This window comes from Canis aureus, chromosome X (assembly GCF_053574225.1).
Source record: "Canis aureus isolate CA01 chromosome X, VMU_Caureus_v.1.0, whole genome shotgun sequence".
Classification (NCBI taxonomy): domain Eukaryota; kingdom Metazoa; phylum Chordata; class Mammalia; order Carnivora; family Canidae; genus Canis; species Canis aureus.
Window position 1 is genome coordinate 39,518,563 of NC_135649.1, and position 17,554 is coordinate 39,536,116.

The 17,554-nt window shown below is 40.9% G+C and overlaps 1 protein-coding gene and 1 pseudogene across 12 annotated transcripts in view; both read left to right on the forward strand.

Moving 5' to 3' along the window:
• DCX (doublecortin) overlaps nucleotides 1-17,554 on the forward strand; it is a 140,183-nt gene that overhangs the window by 70,005 nt on the left and 52,624 nt on the right. The gene's annotated exons all lie outside the window — the stretch shown is intronic.
• Nucleotides 10,707-10,836, forward strand: LOC144309360 (U4 spliceosomal RNA; annotated as a pseudogene).

Genomic DNA, 17,554 nt, shown 5'->3' on the forward strand with positions numbered 1-17,554 from the left:
AAAACGGTATGCACCTCCCAGACCACTCCCGCCTGAGGTGGCGGCAAGATCACTTAATATTGTGTTTTCTCTCTTCTTTGTTCAAAGTGAGAAATCACTGCACTCTAAGTCTGAAACTAATAATACACTATATTTTAATTGAACTTAAATAAAAAAGAAATCTACAGAGCAGGGTGAGGGTGGTAGGTATGGGGCAGGGAGTGACACTTTACCTGTTCCTTTCTCATAAAGGAAGCTTTGTGGTAAGGACTAAAGATTTAGGCCCTAGGAGAAGGAACTGGGCCAATGAGGGGAATCATCCAGTAGTACTGGGTTAATATGCAGGCAGTGTACCTCTTCCTACACTACCCTTGACTCTTGGAAATGCGTGCTAATAGATTATGTGATTAGAGGTGTGCCAGTACCACCATTGCTACACATGTTCCCTTTCATGGGCCTGCCACAGAACCTGAAGGCACTTGAGGAATATCATGTTGGATCATGCAGGTTTTCTAAAGGTTCCTGCTAAAATGTATGGATTACTGGGGTGCTTTGGGTGGCTCAGTCAGTTGGGCATCCAACTCTTGGTTTCAGTTCAGGTCATGGTCTCAGGGTTGAGAGATAGAGCCCTGCATCAGGCTCCACACTCAGCACAGAGTCTGCTTGAGATTCTCTCCCTCTGCCCCTCCCCCTGGTTACATGCATTCTCGCTCCATCTCTCTCTCACTCTCCAAAATAGAAAAATCTTTAAAATATATGGATTACTGTGTATAAAGAGAATAAACTGGTTGGTTGCCTAGGGCTGGGGAGATTGGAGGGAAATGGGAGTGACTGCTAATAGGTATGAGGTTTCTTTTTAGAATAACGGAAGTGTCCTGAAATTGATTGTGGTGATGATTGCATAACTCTGAATGTACTAAAACCCATTGAATTGTACACTTTAAATGAATGAATTATATAGTGTGTGAGTTATATCTCCATAGAGCTATTATAAAAATATATAGGGGCACCTGGGTGGCTCAGTCAGTTAAGCATTCAACTCTTAGTTTTGGCTCTTGTCATGGTCTCAGGGTCATGGGATTGAGCTCCACATCGGGCTCTGTGTTCAGTGGGAGTCTGCTTGAGATTCTCTCCTGCCCCCACTTGTACATTCTCTTTAAAATAAAACAGATAAAATCTTAAACATAAAAATAAATATAAATATGTGGACTAAATTAGGAGATACAGGCTAATTTAAGAGCTAACCGGGGAAACCCTGGAGTACCACATAGGAGGGAAAAAGATGGCCCCACCAACAGGAAAGAAGAAATACAGGGCAGGAATTGGGAATGTTCCTTAATTTTTCAATTCTTCATAAACCCATTTCTACTCTTTGGAATCCAACTGCCAATGATCCCAACTGTTATCAAGTTGTTCAATGTTAGATTTATTGCTTGGAAAAATAGCCAGGAAATATTTGTACATAGTGAACAAAGAGAGCCAGGTCCCCTAAGATAAAATGACTGTGGCATCATTAATAAAGCATAGGGTTTGACACTGTCCCCATGGTTCTGGAAGCTCTTTAAATTAGATCAAGCCACTGGGGCCATTGTTGCTTTCTATAAAGAGCTGTAAGACCTGAGGCCTGAGAAAAACTGGGGTTTTTTTCATTGAAATGGAGATTGGTTTTGGAAGAGGTGATGTGAAAACCACAATTATCTCATATAGCCTTGTGGCCAAAGTCTCCAAAGCCACAGAGGGAGAACCCTTTTCTCTCCACATGTGGCTTTCCATGAACACTGTAATTTCAGTAGTTTGGTATGGCATAGCTGGAGCATAAAATAGCAGGGCTACTTCAATAAATCTGTTTAAAAAATATAAGTGGCAGGGCCTAGGATCTGTAACCCCCATTCCCAGGGCTGAGCTCATGCTAGCTGGACATCCAAGTGGTACAGTTCCAAACATAGTAAAGATATCTTCTCCTGCCCTCCAACTTGTGGCTTGAAATGCCTTTTGGGAGGAAAAACAGCTATTATTGTCCGTGTTTATTTCCTGCTATGAATGAAGGCTCTAAGGAGTGGGACATGATGGTTTGGCCAACTTGGGAAAAAAATGGCCCACCATTAGGGGATGGGGATGCCAGCTAGGAGGTTGGGGGCTAATGAAACAAATTGGCCTTTTTTTTTTTTTTTTTTTTTTGGTTTTGCTCTAGGTTTCCCTTGTCTGCAACTATTACTGGCAAGTCCTGGACTTGTGAATATAAATTGAGATGGGGCTGTAACTGGGACCCAGAATTGTGAATCTGCCCTCAAAGGGCCACTGATTTCCCTCCTGCTCAGCACATCATTTGTGATTTGTCACTCCCTTGGGCACTATTAGTGCCAGAGAAGCCCAGGACAAAGGAAGTTCTACAGGAAGACAAAGAGATTGGGTATTCCGTAGAGTTACTACATATGTATTTTGGAGTGACTAATTCTCTCTATTGGATGCCAATTGGAGCTAGTTCAGCGTTTGGCCAGTGATGAACCCTGGTTGCAAAAAAACACCCCAAATTTCAAGACAGCATTGTGGAAACTCCTCTGATTGAACTTATCTCATTCTTTAGAGAACAGTGGGTTATTTATAAGGCATAATGATATCCTGCAATGCTCCCTTTCCTGCTAAGAAGAGATTTTATCATCTCCCCAGATTTCACACCAGGGTTCGTCTCACTTGGCTCAATTTTCCTTGTGTCTGCAGATCTCAAATTGTCACGGAACATCTTGTCAGGAAAAGGCCAGATGGGCAGTCAGGGAAGTGATCCAGCCCCCCCCCCCCCACCCTCTGCCCTTGGGAAATAAAGTGCTCAACCTATCTCCACCCTCTCAGGGCACTGGGGAGTGAGGGGCCAGACAGTGACACATGAGAGGGTATCTCCAACTTAGCTTAGAGCTGCAAAAACCGGGACCAGATGAGCATTTTTGGAGATTAGGGAGCAGGAAATTCAGATTTCCATGTGGTAAGTTCACATGATGAAATCTGATACCACCCTCTCCCCTGCTCTGGAAATGAACTCAGTTCTCTCCTTGAATTGGGGGTCTCAGAGCCACAGATGTTCACAATGCACTTTTCGTTCTCCATAGCCTGTGAGAGGCAAAGTGAAACGCTTAGCGCACAGGCGCAGATTGTAATATATGGTCTAATAAAGTGCTCAAAATGAGGGGCGTTCTCACTGCATTTGCATTTTGATTCCCGAGAAATATTCTCTGGCAATTTTGTAGTAAAGAGATTTTAGACAAGGTCATTCCAGAATCTTCTTGGCATCCTCAGCACCTAGCACAGTGTTCCATAGGTGGTGCCCAGTAAATGCTTCCTTAGAGAGTGAGCCTGACATCCAGTGTTAACCTGCCCCCTTGTCACTTTGGAATTGGAGCACTGAGGTCTCTGTCTCTTGACTGCATCAGGCAGATGCCATCCTTTCTGTGGCCTGTGTCTGTGCTCTGGATTAACTGTGCCCTAGACAATGTCTACATTAAGCAGTCAGGGAAGAGAGAAGCATTGTTAGCCAAGCCACCATGCTTTTGATTCATCTTAGAGCTGATCTCAGGTGAGATCTAGTTGGCTTCCTCCTCTTGGCTTTGGGCTTTAGCTTTGTGGCTTTGACCTACAGCTGTGTCTCTGCACTGATAACTTTCTATAGCCTTATTAACTTTCCTGATTACTCTCTCTCTTCCCTGACCCACAATGTGAACATTAGTTCACAGATGTCAGGGGAAGAGGCTTGGCTCTTACTGTACAATTGCTTTTCTGGTGAGAAGTCAAGAGTATAGTTCTGGGTTGAGGAATTCTGAAAAGTAAAGTAGAGACAACACCCTGGCATTATGTTTGGAAGCGTGGGATAGGTTATGAAGATTCATATCGTGACATTATGCTTACGATGTATTCAACCAATGGTTTTCAACCAGGGGCATTTTTGCCAGAGGACATTTAACAACGTCCAGAGATATTTTTAGTTGGCGTAACTGTGCAGATGCTGCTGTCATCTAGTGGGTAGTGACCGGGGATGCTGCTAAACATCCTATAATGCACAGGATGCCCCCCACCAAAGAATTATCCAATGTAAAATGTCAATAGGGCCAATGTCAAATAACTTTGTATTAAAGACAGATACAAATTATACCTCACAACTCTATAAAACATACAGATGAAAAAAGACTGGAAGGATACACATCACAGTTATAATGGAAAGTGTCTGGGTGGCAGGATTATGCATCTTTTTTTCTCTTTCTCTGGTTTGCAAGTTTTCTAATATAACCACATTGCCTTTAATTTAGATTAATTTTCACCTAAATGATATATGAGCACATTCTGCTGGGAAAGAATTAGAGTACTGCAGACCAACCAGGCTTCTTCCACCTCAGCCTCTTTCTCAGAGGTAACCAGTTTGTGGATATGACCTTACAGAGCTTTATCAACACATTTACACATAGGTTATGTGCAGCTATAGAAAACATATATTATTGGGATCCCTGGGTGGCGCAGCGGTTTGGCGCCTGCCTTTGCCCCAGGGCGTGATCCTGGAGACCCGGGATCGAATCCCACATCGGGCTCCCGGTGCATGGAGCCTGCTTCTCCCTCTGCCTGTGTCTCTGCCTCTCTCTCTCTCTCTGTATCTGTCATAAATAAATAAAATATTAAAAAAAAAGAAAACATATATTATTATTTTTACAGCTTTGTAGTATTTTGCAGTTTCTCTATTTCTCTGCTGGTGGACATGAGGTTGCTTCTGATCCAAGGCTATCACAACGAATGCTGTATTCATGGGACATGCCTCCTTGAGCATACTTGCCAGGGTTTTCCAAAAGTAGGTATGGAAATGAAAATTTCTGAGTTATGGAAAACACGCACTTAAAATTTTTACTACAAATTGCCCCCCAGAGAGCTCACATATTTAATTTTCTGACACCCTCACCAACACCTGATATTTTGTTTTTTCACACATGCCAATCAGATAGTTGCAAAACAGTATCTTGCTTTTGTTTTGATCTGCATTTCCCTTGTTACTGATAAGATTGAGTGACTCTCCATTTATTTGCTGAACCTATCACATATTCTCTTCTGTGAACAGTGGTGTCTACATCCCTTGCTGACTTTTGTACTATAAGACCTTTCCAATCATTTTGAAGAACAAAAGAGCAGGCTCTGGTTTGTAAAAACACAGAAGTCAGCCTCCCAAGCTGCTTGCTTCTCCTTTCTACCTAAGATAGAGCCTGAATCCCACCCAGGCAAAAATAACCCTTTCTTGTCATTCCTGAAAACCCAAGAAAGCAGCTATATTAGGAAACAAACTAACTGGGCCCATTCTCACCACTGCTCCCTGTTTCCCTGCACTGTGAGCCTCTGCTATGCCAGCTTCCTAACACTGAGTAGCCAGCAGGTACTGCCAGTCAGATTCACTTCAGTCAGATACAAATCTGATATGTGATGAGGCATAAAGAACCATGAAAGGCAGCGTGTGAACTGAATGGTATCTGCTGTCCGTGCAAATGGCAATTAGGACCATTAAATTTCAGTTAATCTTCATTAAGAACATCTGTTGTCTAGCCCACATGAGGAAACTAAAGATGGGGTTGGGTAATTGTGACCATTGTAAATAAGTAGTTGTATCAAATGGTTTCCCACCCCGCAGGCATAAACTGAAAGAGATGTGGCAAGGAAAAATATAATATGCACTATGTAGTGGCTAAGGAAGAAGGCTAGATAGAAGGCTTCTTCAAGACTCTTGGGCATTATTTGAAACCGGGGTACCTATAAGCCATACCCTGTTGTGATAAAGAACATGATTGATTTCATCCTGGTGAATTTCAGGATCAGATGAAGGTGCCCCAAAGACCCAACCAGAGCTGGCCTTTAGCCAGGTTGGATTCGGTCAAGTTGGGCCTTACCAAATCTGGCCTTTCTGGTCCCCTTTGTCTATTTTGGTTGCCCCATCCTACATACCCTCCCACTCTGTCCCCTTGGGGCCCCACTCTCTGCTGGGGGACTGTTGATATTAAGCGCTTCAAATCCCTGCTACCAACATGTTGCTTGATTGCCATCCTTCTGCCCTGCAAATGGAGGACATCTACCTCATTACTTTCCCGGTTGGCTTATGTCTGTGGTGGAGTGAACTGTTCTCACCAGTTCCAGAAAGATGTTAGGGGAAGGGCAGGGACTTCTGTACCTTTGTCCGAGGTTAGGTAGGTTAAACTTTTCCTGACCACCAACTGCTGTGGTGATGGTCTTCTTTTCGAAGTGAATGGGGGGATAGCTAGGGAGGTAGATAAGATAGACAAGCAGTTTAAATCATATTCCTTTGCATATGTACACATATCTCACCTTGGTAGCCTTACCACAGTTGTGATTTTACATATGTTTGGGTGATTATTTTGTCAACATCAGTCTCCCCTACCAATCTGTAAGTAACATGGGAGCAGGAACCAGGTCTATTTTTGTTGATTACGTATCCCCAGCACCTAACACGGTGTCTGCTACGTAAGCGTGAAATAGGATTTACTAACTAAAAGCACCAACAGTTGTGGCTCTGATGTTCTTAGAATGAAAGCAAGCCAGATGTTCAGGCAGGTGGGTGCAGAGAGGCATTTGTGAGGGGTAGGGCATCTCACCACCTCTCTACTCTCACACCAGGGAGATATCTCACCCTGGGAGTCTGCAATTTACCTTTGTAAAAGCTGTCCCCTGATGCAACAGTTCTGAATCTGCCAACAGTTTTCTCATTGAGGAAGGTTGGGAATGATTGAGAATGAAACTTGCCTTTGATAGTTAACTATTCCTGGGCTCTCAAACCCACTGTCTTCTCCAGGACAGATGCTCATTAGCAGGCACAGGCCCATCTTGCTCTCTGGAGCCTGGTAAAACTGTGCCAGCCAATTGTGGAGCTGGGATGGTGGTAGGCAACCAAGTACCTCAGGGACTGTATTTTCAAAGAATTTGAAACAAGGACATAATGGTGCATCTCTTGAATCCTCACTGCTGCAGCAATCTGCCAATATATCACTCCCTTACCTCTCAAAAAGAACTGACATGGAAGGAGAGGATGAAGGGTGTTGCAAAGATGCTGGAAATGGAGCAAAGGTAGCATTGAGAGCCAACTTTGACTTAAACTTTGATTCAAGAGAATTCTGAATGGAACTGGTGATTCTTTCTCCAATTCTTCTCAACCATCCCATTTAACCTCTTTTTAAATCCTGCTCTTTTCCAAGAATCCTTCTCTTGACCTCTTATCTATTGCCCAGAATCCTTGCAAGGTCTTAATACCCCTGTTCCTCAACAACAAAAATAAGAGTTTAACTGAATCCCCAGGTTCTCCTCTATGACCCAGGATCTTGATGCAGAAATGAGAGGCAAACTAGACACATTTGTACTTTTTCTGCATCAGTTCCTCAGTTGCTACTAACTGGAATAGCTCTTATTCATAAAACCCAGAGATTTCCAGGGAGACCATTGCTAATCTCATAAACTCAAGACATAGAGCAGTTGGCTTGAGTATCACTAATTTCATTTCCATGCTTATGTTTGCTGTCATTCATTCAGAGACAAGAAGTCAGCTATGATAAGAGTAAACTATGGATTAGCATTGCATATTGTAGGTGTAAGTTTTGCTGTAAATGAAATGTACAGATGATTTAGAACCAGTTATAGAAGAAACAGAAGGGACAGATGAGCCTTTGATAGAAAATAACTTCATTATTTGCTTAGTTGGGTATTTGGGATTCATTAATTTTTCACATTTTATAAGGAGATAGATCCCAGTAGGCCCAAGAATTGGATTTATGATAACAAATTAGGAGCTTAGGTGAAATGAATAAACCCAAACTTCAAAATGTGTTGAAATGAAACTAAAGATTTTGAAGTCTAGCTAATTTTTTAGATTTATCTATTTATTTTTAGAGTGAGAGAGAGAGAAAGAAAGAGAGATAGTGTGAGCAGGAGGAGAGGCAAAGGGAGAGGGGGAGAGAATCTCAAGCGGATTCCCCACTGAGTGTGGAGCCCAGCGAAGAGCTGGATCTCACAACCCTGAAATCACGGCCTGAGCCGAAATCAAGAGTTGGACACTTAAGCGACTGAGCCACCCAGGCATCTTTGAAGTCTAGCTCTTTTATTTTATTTTTTTAAATATTTTATTTATTTATTCGCGAAAGACACAGAGACAGAGAGAGAGGCAGAGACACAGGCAGGGGGAGAAGCAGGCTCCATGCAGGGAGCCTGACATGGGACTCGATCCTGGGTCTCCAGCATCGCGCTCTGGGCTGAAGGCAGCGCTAAACCGCTGAGCCACCCAAGGGCTGCCCAAGTCTAGCTCTTTTAAAGATACTCACAAATTCCTTTTAGAAAGTGATCTTTTCAACTCTGAACATCTCAGAGACAGGAAACTCATTGCTGTTTAGTGTCTTTTGAAAATGCATACACATTATTTGTCCATTATCAATTTTATGTGAGTCAAACAATCCAATAGTACAAAGAGAGTATATCAAAGTCATTTTTCCCTCTTCTCCAGTCACTCTTTCCTCCTCCAGAGGTGACCATTGTTAAGTGTTCAATGTATATACTTCTAACCTTTTCTTTTATTCTAACCTTTTCTAAATAAATTTAAATCAGTGGTTCTCAACCTGAGCAATTTTGTCTTTCAGGGGAATATTTGGCAGTGTCTAGAAGCATTTTTGGTTGTCATAGCTGGGAATAGGATGTTATTGGCACCTACTGGGTAGAAGCCAGGAATGTTGCTAAACTTCCCACAGTTCGCAGGACAGCTGTTCACAACAACAACAAAAAAAAAAGAAAGAAAGAAAAAATAGAAAGAAAGAAAGAAAGAAAGAAAGAAAGAAAGAAAGAAAAAAGAGAAATCCCAAACAAAAAATACCCAATCCTCTGGGGCCCCTGGGTGGTCAGTCAGTTGTTGAACTCTTCATTTTAGCTCAGGTCATGATCTCAAGGTTTTAAGATTGAGCCCCACATTGGTCTTTGCACTCAGTGTGGAGTCTGCTTCAAATCCTCTCTCACCCTCTGCCCCCTCCACTCATGCACACACTCTTTCTAAAATGAATAAATAAAATCTAAAAAAAATCTGATCCCAAATGTCAACTCACAAAGCTGAGAAACCTGATTTACACATAGAGATGGATATAGAGATAAATATGTCTATTATTCTTAAATAAGATCACACAATCTCCATTTTTCCATAGCCTTCTTTTGCACTATTTGAAGCTCTTTCTCTGTGGGTAGTTACATTCCCACTACATTCTTTTTAACAGCTGCATGGTATTCTCTAGTATGGATACACTGTAGTTCATTAAATAGTCCCCTATTGGTGGATATTTAGGTTGCCTCCAATTTTTGCAGTTACATAAATTTTGCAGTTATGCTGCAATAAGCATCTTTGTACATAAATCATCTATTGGATCCTAGAAGGATAATTACTGGGTCATTGATTATATATAGTTTCTGTTTTGATACATTCTGCCAAATTTTCTCCCTCAAAAGGCTTTATAAATGTTTACTCCCATCCACAGTGTTTAAGAGTGCAGTTTTCTTATACCTTCAGCAGCACTTTTATCACTCTTTTAAAATTTTACCAGTCTGATGGGTAAAAATAATATATAATTGCTGAGTCAATTTGATTGCCCTGAGGCTATAAAACTTGAGTGAGTGAGACTTTTGGCCATTTTAAATTAACTAATTAATTAATTAATTAATTGCTTGTTTATTTACTTTGCCCGTTTTCCTACTGGATTGTTTGTTTTTTTTTTTTTAAACATTGATCTGATATATTTTAGAAGGTAATCTTTCATTGAATATGTGGCCAGTATTCTCTGTCTTACAGCTTGTATTTATTTATTTGATTTATTTTTTGTAAAATGTTAAATTAAAAGCCCTTAATTTTGGCATAATCAAATTTATAACTCTTTTACTTTGTGGCTCTGTGTTTTAGAGATTGTTGAAGAAGGCCTTCCTTACCTGAAGATGATCAAAACATCTATTTCTTCATTCTTATTGTTTTATCCTCTTAGGTTCATCTCTATATTTTGCGTTTGCTTTGCGGTACAAGGAAGGGTCTACCTTTTTTCCAAAGAGATAGGCAAAGTCTCATCACAATTTATAAAATAATTAATTTTCTCCATGATTAAAAATGTCATTTTGACACTATTCATCTATGATCTCTGTTCCATGGACTTACTTCTACCTGTTCCTGGCATAATAGTACCCTGTTTTAAATACTATAGTTTTTTTTGATGTCTGATGTTGTAAATCCTCACTTGGGATTTTTCCCCCCCAAGATATACATTTTGTCTCCCATTTGAACTTTAGAAACAGATTGTCAATTTTCATAAAAGTGCTACTGAGAGTTTTATTTGGACTGCCTTGAATTGTATATCTAAGTTTAATGAGAATTGACATCTTTAAAATATCTTGAAAATGAAACTATCTTATTTTATTCAGTAAAGACTTGTATAGTTTTTCACCAACCAGGTCCAATACATTTCTTGTAGATTTGTTTCTAGATATAATAATTTTTCTTGCTGTTGTGAATAGAATGTTTCTCCTATAAATTTTTAAATAATTGACCATTGCTGGAGTATAAAACTATTATTCTGTATCTTGATCTTGTATGTGGCCATCTTGCTGAACTTTTTTGGAGCACATGGATTTTTTGTTCATATTCTGCAATTTTCTGAGTAGATAATCATCCAGTATGAAAATAGTGATTATTTAGCTCTGTACAGTGGCAGTATTGTAGTCAATGAGGTTTATCCAAGGCACAATTATTGCCAATTGAAAGTAGTCATATTTTTTTCTTTGATTTTGCAAAATTTATACCTCATTTTTTGTTCTTATTGCAGGCTCATTTAAAAGTTCCTTCCTATGGTGAGTCAAGATCTGTTCTGAATTTTTTTCTCCAGCAGTTCCAGTTTAGTGTTCTAGAGCTAAACAGAATAAGGCAAATCATTTTTCTGCAGGATAATCCTTCAAATGTTTAAATATGTTTATCGTATCTCCCACATCTCTGTTTTCCAGGATAAGCACTTTAAGCATCTCTATTGTCATATATATATATATATACCTTTCCCATCCTGAGTCATCTTTCTCCAAATGCACTGTGTATTGGTGATTTCCCTCTTAAAAGACAGTGCCCAGCGTGGAAGAGAGTTCAGATACTGTCTAATTATTGCAGAGTACATATAGAGAAACTAATTTTACTAATTTGCACATAATACTCCTGTCAATGTCCTGAAAGATTGCAATGTTAGAGCCACATGGTTTTAACATACTATTTTTTTGCAATGGAATTTTTATAAATGAAATCTTAGCCACCATCTTAATTCTTAAAGCAGTTAAGAGTGGAGTTTCTCTTGTTGACATGAAAGGAGGGTGGGAGTTTACAGAACCTTCATGTCAACTTCCTACTTGTTCCTCAAGGAAGCCCAAGAAGCATCCCAAGGATCTCAAGAACATAGTTTGAAAACCATGAATTGAGTCCAACTTCTTCAGAGGACAGTGTGGCCCAAAGAGGCAAAGTGACTTACTGAGGTCACATAGTGACTCAGCAAAATAGGTGGAACTCAACTTGGGTCTCTTAACTCCCATTCCAGAGATCTTTTCACTGTTTCACTCTGTTCCTCACTATTAACTCTCATACCTTCGTGACTCATATTAACCTTGGGATGAGCTAAAATCCTGAGGCTGCTATTAATATTCATCTTGCTCCATCAAATACAGTTGATATTTGGAAATAGAAATGTGGAACTTTACATTTATTAAGTTCATTAAATATAATCTCTCCTGGAACTCAAAGGAACATTAGAAATCTTTGCTTTTGGCCCGTAAGTCCTGCTCTTTAAAAAACGTCTTAAACCTTTTCTTTCTTTAAGGTTTTGTTTTCAAGTAACCTCTACACCCAACATGGGGTTTGAACTCACAACTCCAGATCAAGAGTTGCATACTCACTGATTGAGCCAGGCAGGTGCCTCAAAAAACTTTCTGAAATCTTGATTCTGCTGTCATTTAACATCAATCTGTTTCTTTGGGCAGGGCTATTCAAGTAAAGCTACAATTTATTACACTGACATTAAACCCCCAGTTCTTCAGTTTGCCAATAAATGTATAATTAAGGCCTACCTCCAAAAACTTCAAACTTATATTCTATTGCATTTTTCCTCCTTAACTTGGAGAACTCCTACTCATCTATTGAGACCCATTTTTTTGAGGGGGACCCATTTCTAATGTTACCTCCTCTGTGAAGTGTTACTAAGCCCTCATTCTTCCTCTTTGAAGCAGAATTGACAGGTCCCATGTTTATAATATACTAGAATTTTAATGACTAACATTCTTCACTATTTTATGAATTCCTTAAGGGCCTTATGTATTATCTGCATCTACAGATCATGAGCTTGGGATGGCCCAGGGACTACGGTGACTGCCTACTAAGAAGGACTGAACATCAGGGAGGAACTTAGACTAGCATGTCATGAGAGGTTAATGATTTCTGCCATGGTCTCAGAAAGGAAGTATTTTGCCAACACTGGCCCAGGGCATAGTCAGTACACAAAATATGTTTTGTAAAGTTTATTTTTATATCCCACACAGATTTCTAGAAATTTTATCAAAAGAAAAGGTAGCTGGCCATGGCTTGTGCTGACCTTTATTTGTGTTTAGTGATCCTAATTTCTCTTGAGTTCTCACAAACAATATCCTAATAGCCCTTTTGCAATATTTTTCTGGGTATCAGCATCAAGCTAATTATTGCTTTATGTTTTCTGAGATATATTTCTTTCCCTTTTTGAAAAGTAGGACAACATTTCCTTGTCTTTAGCCTTCTGGCGCCTCTTCCATTTTCCAAGAACTTTCCAGGTGGTGGTGACTCATTTGGAGAAAATGGCCCCATTCACTCGGACCTTTCAACAGCATTGTTTGTCATGGTCAGGGGCCATGACTAGGAGAGCTGTTTCTTGGAAAAAGTATATTTAAATTGGGCAAATCAGAGGCTGAAGTCAGGATGGCCAATAAATGTGTTATTGACAGAGGCCTGGCCTAGAAAGACAGCCAAGTCTAGGGAGGCAGTTTTCTCTGAACTGTGGCCCAGCAAGCATTTCAGATGGCTCTCCCTGTCTCTCTTCCCTTCCTCTTCTCTTGGCTCCATGTTCTCTTCTTGATGTAGTTTGTCTACTCTGAGCTGAATTTGGATGGCTAAAGCATAATCTCAGCACAAACGTGACCCGAAGAATACACATCTGCCCTTGAGTTCCGGATGAGGGCCTAGGTCAGTAACTATTAATGACAGAGATAATAGGCAAAACAGGAAACAGTTTCAAGAAATTGAAGATACTAGGTTAATCGCAGATGTACTTCAGGCTGTATATATGTGAAAAAGAGATGATCAACTATGTACACACAGACACACACACACGACACACACACACACACACAGTAAAATGGCAATTCATTGGAATGACAAAAGAAATGTTCTGTGAATCTACTATATGCCCAGTCCTGTGCTAGCCTGGGAAGGTGCAAAGACACGATCCTAAAGATGTTGCAATACTTAAACCGATTTTTCTACCTTGATAAGGGAATAACAGATAGCCAGGGTCCGAAGTTTGGTTGTTTTTTTCTCAGACTTGGCTTGAACAAAATTTGGAACCGAAATATAAGTGAATTTTTTAAAAGGCTAACCTTCAGTGACCGGAAAATGAAATTCATCCAAATGCTCTGTTCCAACCATGTGTTCAGTGACCCCCGATCTACTGTAAATGTGGAGAAAATGAGATTCAAGTGACCATAGCTTGTCCCTCACACCCCACACCAGAGGTTGCTTCGTAGGGGCTGTAACAAGCCTGGTCTTCACTGGGACTGGAAAATGTCATCAAGTGGGTTCAGCCCAGCTAAGGTACTTGTCTCCTCCATGTAGATCTTACCACTTAGGTGAGAGGGACAGTGAGAATTGTCCCTCCAAAGGGTTGTCCTGTTGCTATAAGGCATCTAGATCCTGACTCCTGATCTTAGCCCATGCAAGGGACAAGTGTAAACAGGGGCTGCTTTGCTCTCAGTGGAAAGGTTTGAGTTGAGCTCCTTCCAGGCGATCAGACTGGCTGCCATTTTATACGATCTATTTCTGTCTTCCTGTACACATCCCTCAATTTGCATTACTGCTTAAACTCACCACTAGTCCTGCCTCTCTGTGTGGGAGGTGGAATGGATTTGAGGAGGGAAAAAAAGAAAGGCCTGTTTGTAAGGAGGGGGAGAATGCAGGACTTTCACTAGCTCTTCCTCCTAGATGTCTCCAGGGAAGCATTTTGTCTCCTGGCCTTCTTTCTCACAGGAATCAGCCTTACTTCTTTGTGTATTTGACTTTTAGCTGCGTTTGAGCCACTTTGACCCATTAAAAATGGTGATTGGCATAATGGAAAGATGAATGAAAAGCATGTGGAAATAGAACTTTAAAGATGGTTTACGTGAAGAGAGTGATTTGAAAGGGGCCACCGAAGGCTCTCAGATCTCCTCTACCAAGTCATAAGGGATATGAAATGTCCACTATTAGAGCTTAATTCCTTAGGGTTTAGTTACAGTCCTCTCTAGGCATGACCTACAACCCTGGGCAGGATGCAGATTGAGCTCTGAACATGCTAGCATAAAATAATTTTCAGAAATGAGCAATCAATTCATCCTTTCCCAGCAACCAGTTGGATGGGTTTGCCAATATATTGGACTTGGATTACTTCCCCCATTCTTAAGGGAAACTAATTTATTTGTGTAAGTGTTCAATCTTAACAGGCTCAAAAAACAATTGCTATGAGTCAAAACTTGGAACCGGGAGGTGGTTTAGATGATTGTATAAACAAAGGCCAAAAAGTGAACTTTTCAGACCCTCACATGTAGGTCAGAGGCAAGAAAAGAATTAAATTGTGACAGAAGGGACTCAACCAAGGAGTTTCCACCAGAATGACAGCTTCTCAAGGACAGGAGCTTATTCTTATTCTTTTTTTAAGATTTTATTTATTTATTCATGAGAGACACAGTGAGAGAGAGACAGAGACACAGTCAAAGGGAGAAGCAGGCTCCCTGCAGGAAGCCCAATGTGGGACTCAATCCCAGGAATCTAGGATCGCCCTGAGCCAAAGGCAGCCGCTCAACTGCTAAGCCACCCAGGCATTGCACTTATTCTTATTCTTATTCTTATTCTTATTCTTATTCTTATTCTTATTCTTATTCTTAGTTGCCTAATGGTTACCATGGTGACTAAATTGTCATAAATACTCAGGGAATGCTATTCAACAAGTGAATGAATTCGGAACTTTTTGACTCAAAGATCAATTCTGGAATGCATTACCAAAATAATGTTAGGGAGTCCTATCTTGTAGAGATTTTATAAAAGGAGATAGGTACAGATATGCCCAGGATGTAGAAATAAAGTGCTCTACTATAGGGGCACAGAAAGACAGTAGATTGATTTTCCTTCCAGTCCTTGGGTGCTGTGAAACAGGATGAAGATTGTTCACATAAGATTCTCTGTCTCTCTCTTCCCCACCCCTGTGTGTCTCTACCTCTTCATCTCTGTCTCTCCTCTTTGTCAAACCCTGATTTACTCTACCAGCTTTGCTTGGTGCCACCGTGTCCACCTTCATTTCCTCTTAGGTCACACATCTTTTGTCAAATAATTATAATGATTTGCATCCCTACAGCATCAATGCTTTTCAAGGCACTTTCATAGACACTATCTCTTTGTTCTAAATTGAAAAAAAAAAAAAAACTATGATGAGGGCAGCCCCGATGGCTCAGCGGTTTAGCGCCCCCTTTGTCCCAGGGTGTGATCCTGGAGACCCGGGATGGAGTCCCATGTCAGGTTCCCTGAATGGAGCCTGCTTCTCCCTCTGCCTGTGTCTCTGCCTCTCTCTCTCTCTCTCTCTCTCTCTCTCTCTCTCTCTCTGTGTGTGTGTGTCTCTAATGAATAAATAAATGAAACCTAAAAGAAAAAAGAAGTCAGGATGTGGGCATTCCTGGTGGCTCAGAGGTTTAGCGCCGTCTTCGGCCCAGGGTGTGATCCTGGAGTCCCAGGATTGAGTCCCACATCAGGAAAAAAAATTTAAAAAAAAACTATGATGAGGCAGTCAAAGTTATAGCAGTTCCATTTTTTAGATGAGGAATAAGGTGTTTGAGTGACTTGCCCATGATCATGTAGCAATGTGTGACTGAACCACGACTAGGAGCCAGTCTCTTTACACAAATATCACCCTGAGTCTCAAAATTCAGAAGCACAGGTTTGTTAGGAAGACAGCAGTTAGTCCTACTTGCCTTCATGGTTATAATCCTCATACTTTTGTGCTGTTTCAAATTTGTTGTTTGTTTGTACTCCTTCCTAGGCATATGAGGCTGACACTTGAGAAATGGTCAAATCAGACATTATCTCAACCATAGGGTCTAAATTTATCCTCAGCTTTTTTTTTTCCTTCAAACATGAAGTACGTGCTTTGATGAGATTTAAAACAACATTGTGTAGGACATCTTTTTGACTCTCCTTAAGCCAGCTGACACAGAAGTCTTCTGAAATGTGCTGCACCAGAAAGCATCTTCCCTGTTTTTCTCTTACAGATTTCTTTGACAGTCACAGAAGGAGTACTTTTTTTACTAATTGATACTTCATTGGGTCTTTTCCTTCCTGGAGCTGGCAACTTTCTCACCCAGATTCAAGAGGCAATAGGTCTAGGGTAATTACCAGCTCAAAACCCATTTGGGTTTTGGAAATGGAATGGAATGAGTAAAGCAGTGTTGTACTGAAACCATGGATGAAGTTGGACCTCAGAGCCTAGGAAAGGTGCCAGGACTAGAGGAGCCAAGGGCTTTGCAAAAACCAGAGGTCTAGGCAGGCTGTGAATCATTAACCAGACAAGCAGTGAGGAACTAGGAAATAAGCTTCTTACTGGGGTTAAAGCAAGGCCAAGGGTCAAAAACTCAATAGCAGTGGACAATAGTAACAACAACAAACCACCCGGGGAATGAGACGAATTCTGCTTTAGCCCAATAGCTTGCTGCAATTGAGCTGGCTCTAGAGAGTTGTCAGCCTAACATCCACAGGTGGAAACAAGGAGGCCATCTTTACAGCTGGGGAGTAGAGAGTATTGTGGTCATAGCAAAGGTAACATCTTGACAGTTGAGAAATGCTCTAGAACAGGGTTTCTCAAGCCTGGCACTACTGATGTTTTGGTCCAGATCATTCTTTTGTTCTTTGTTGTTTGGCTCTGTTCTGTGCATGGTAGGACATTTAGCAGCATCTCTGGCCTCTACCCACTAGATGTCAGCAGCACCCCTGCCCCCAGGGTGTGACATCCCAAAATGTCTCTGGATATTACCCAGTGTCTTTTGGTAAGTTAGAGGGAGGCAAAATGGCCCTGGGCTGAGAACGGCTCTAGAATCTATAGATCATGAAAGCTCATTGGCCTTGAACCTTCTAGGATTTACTGGCTTTCTAATTATCTTTAGAGCAAGGGATTTAACATTGCAGGCATAGGCATTTGCAATCCCATCCTTCCCAAATGTCCTTTCACATCCAGTGCCTAACTCATCTCTT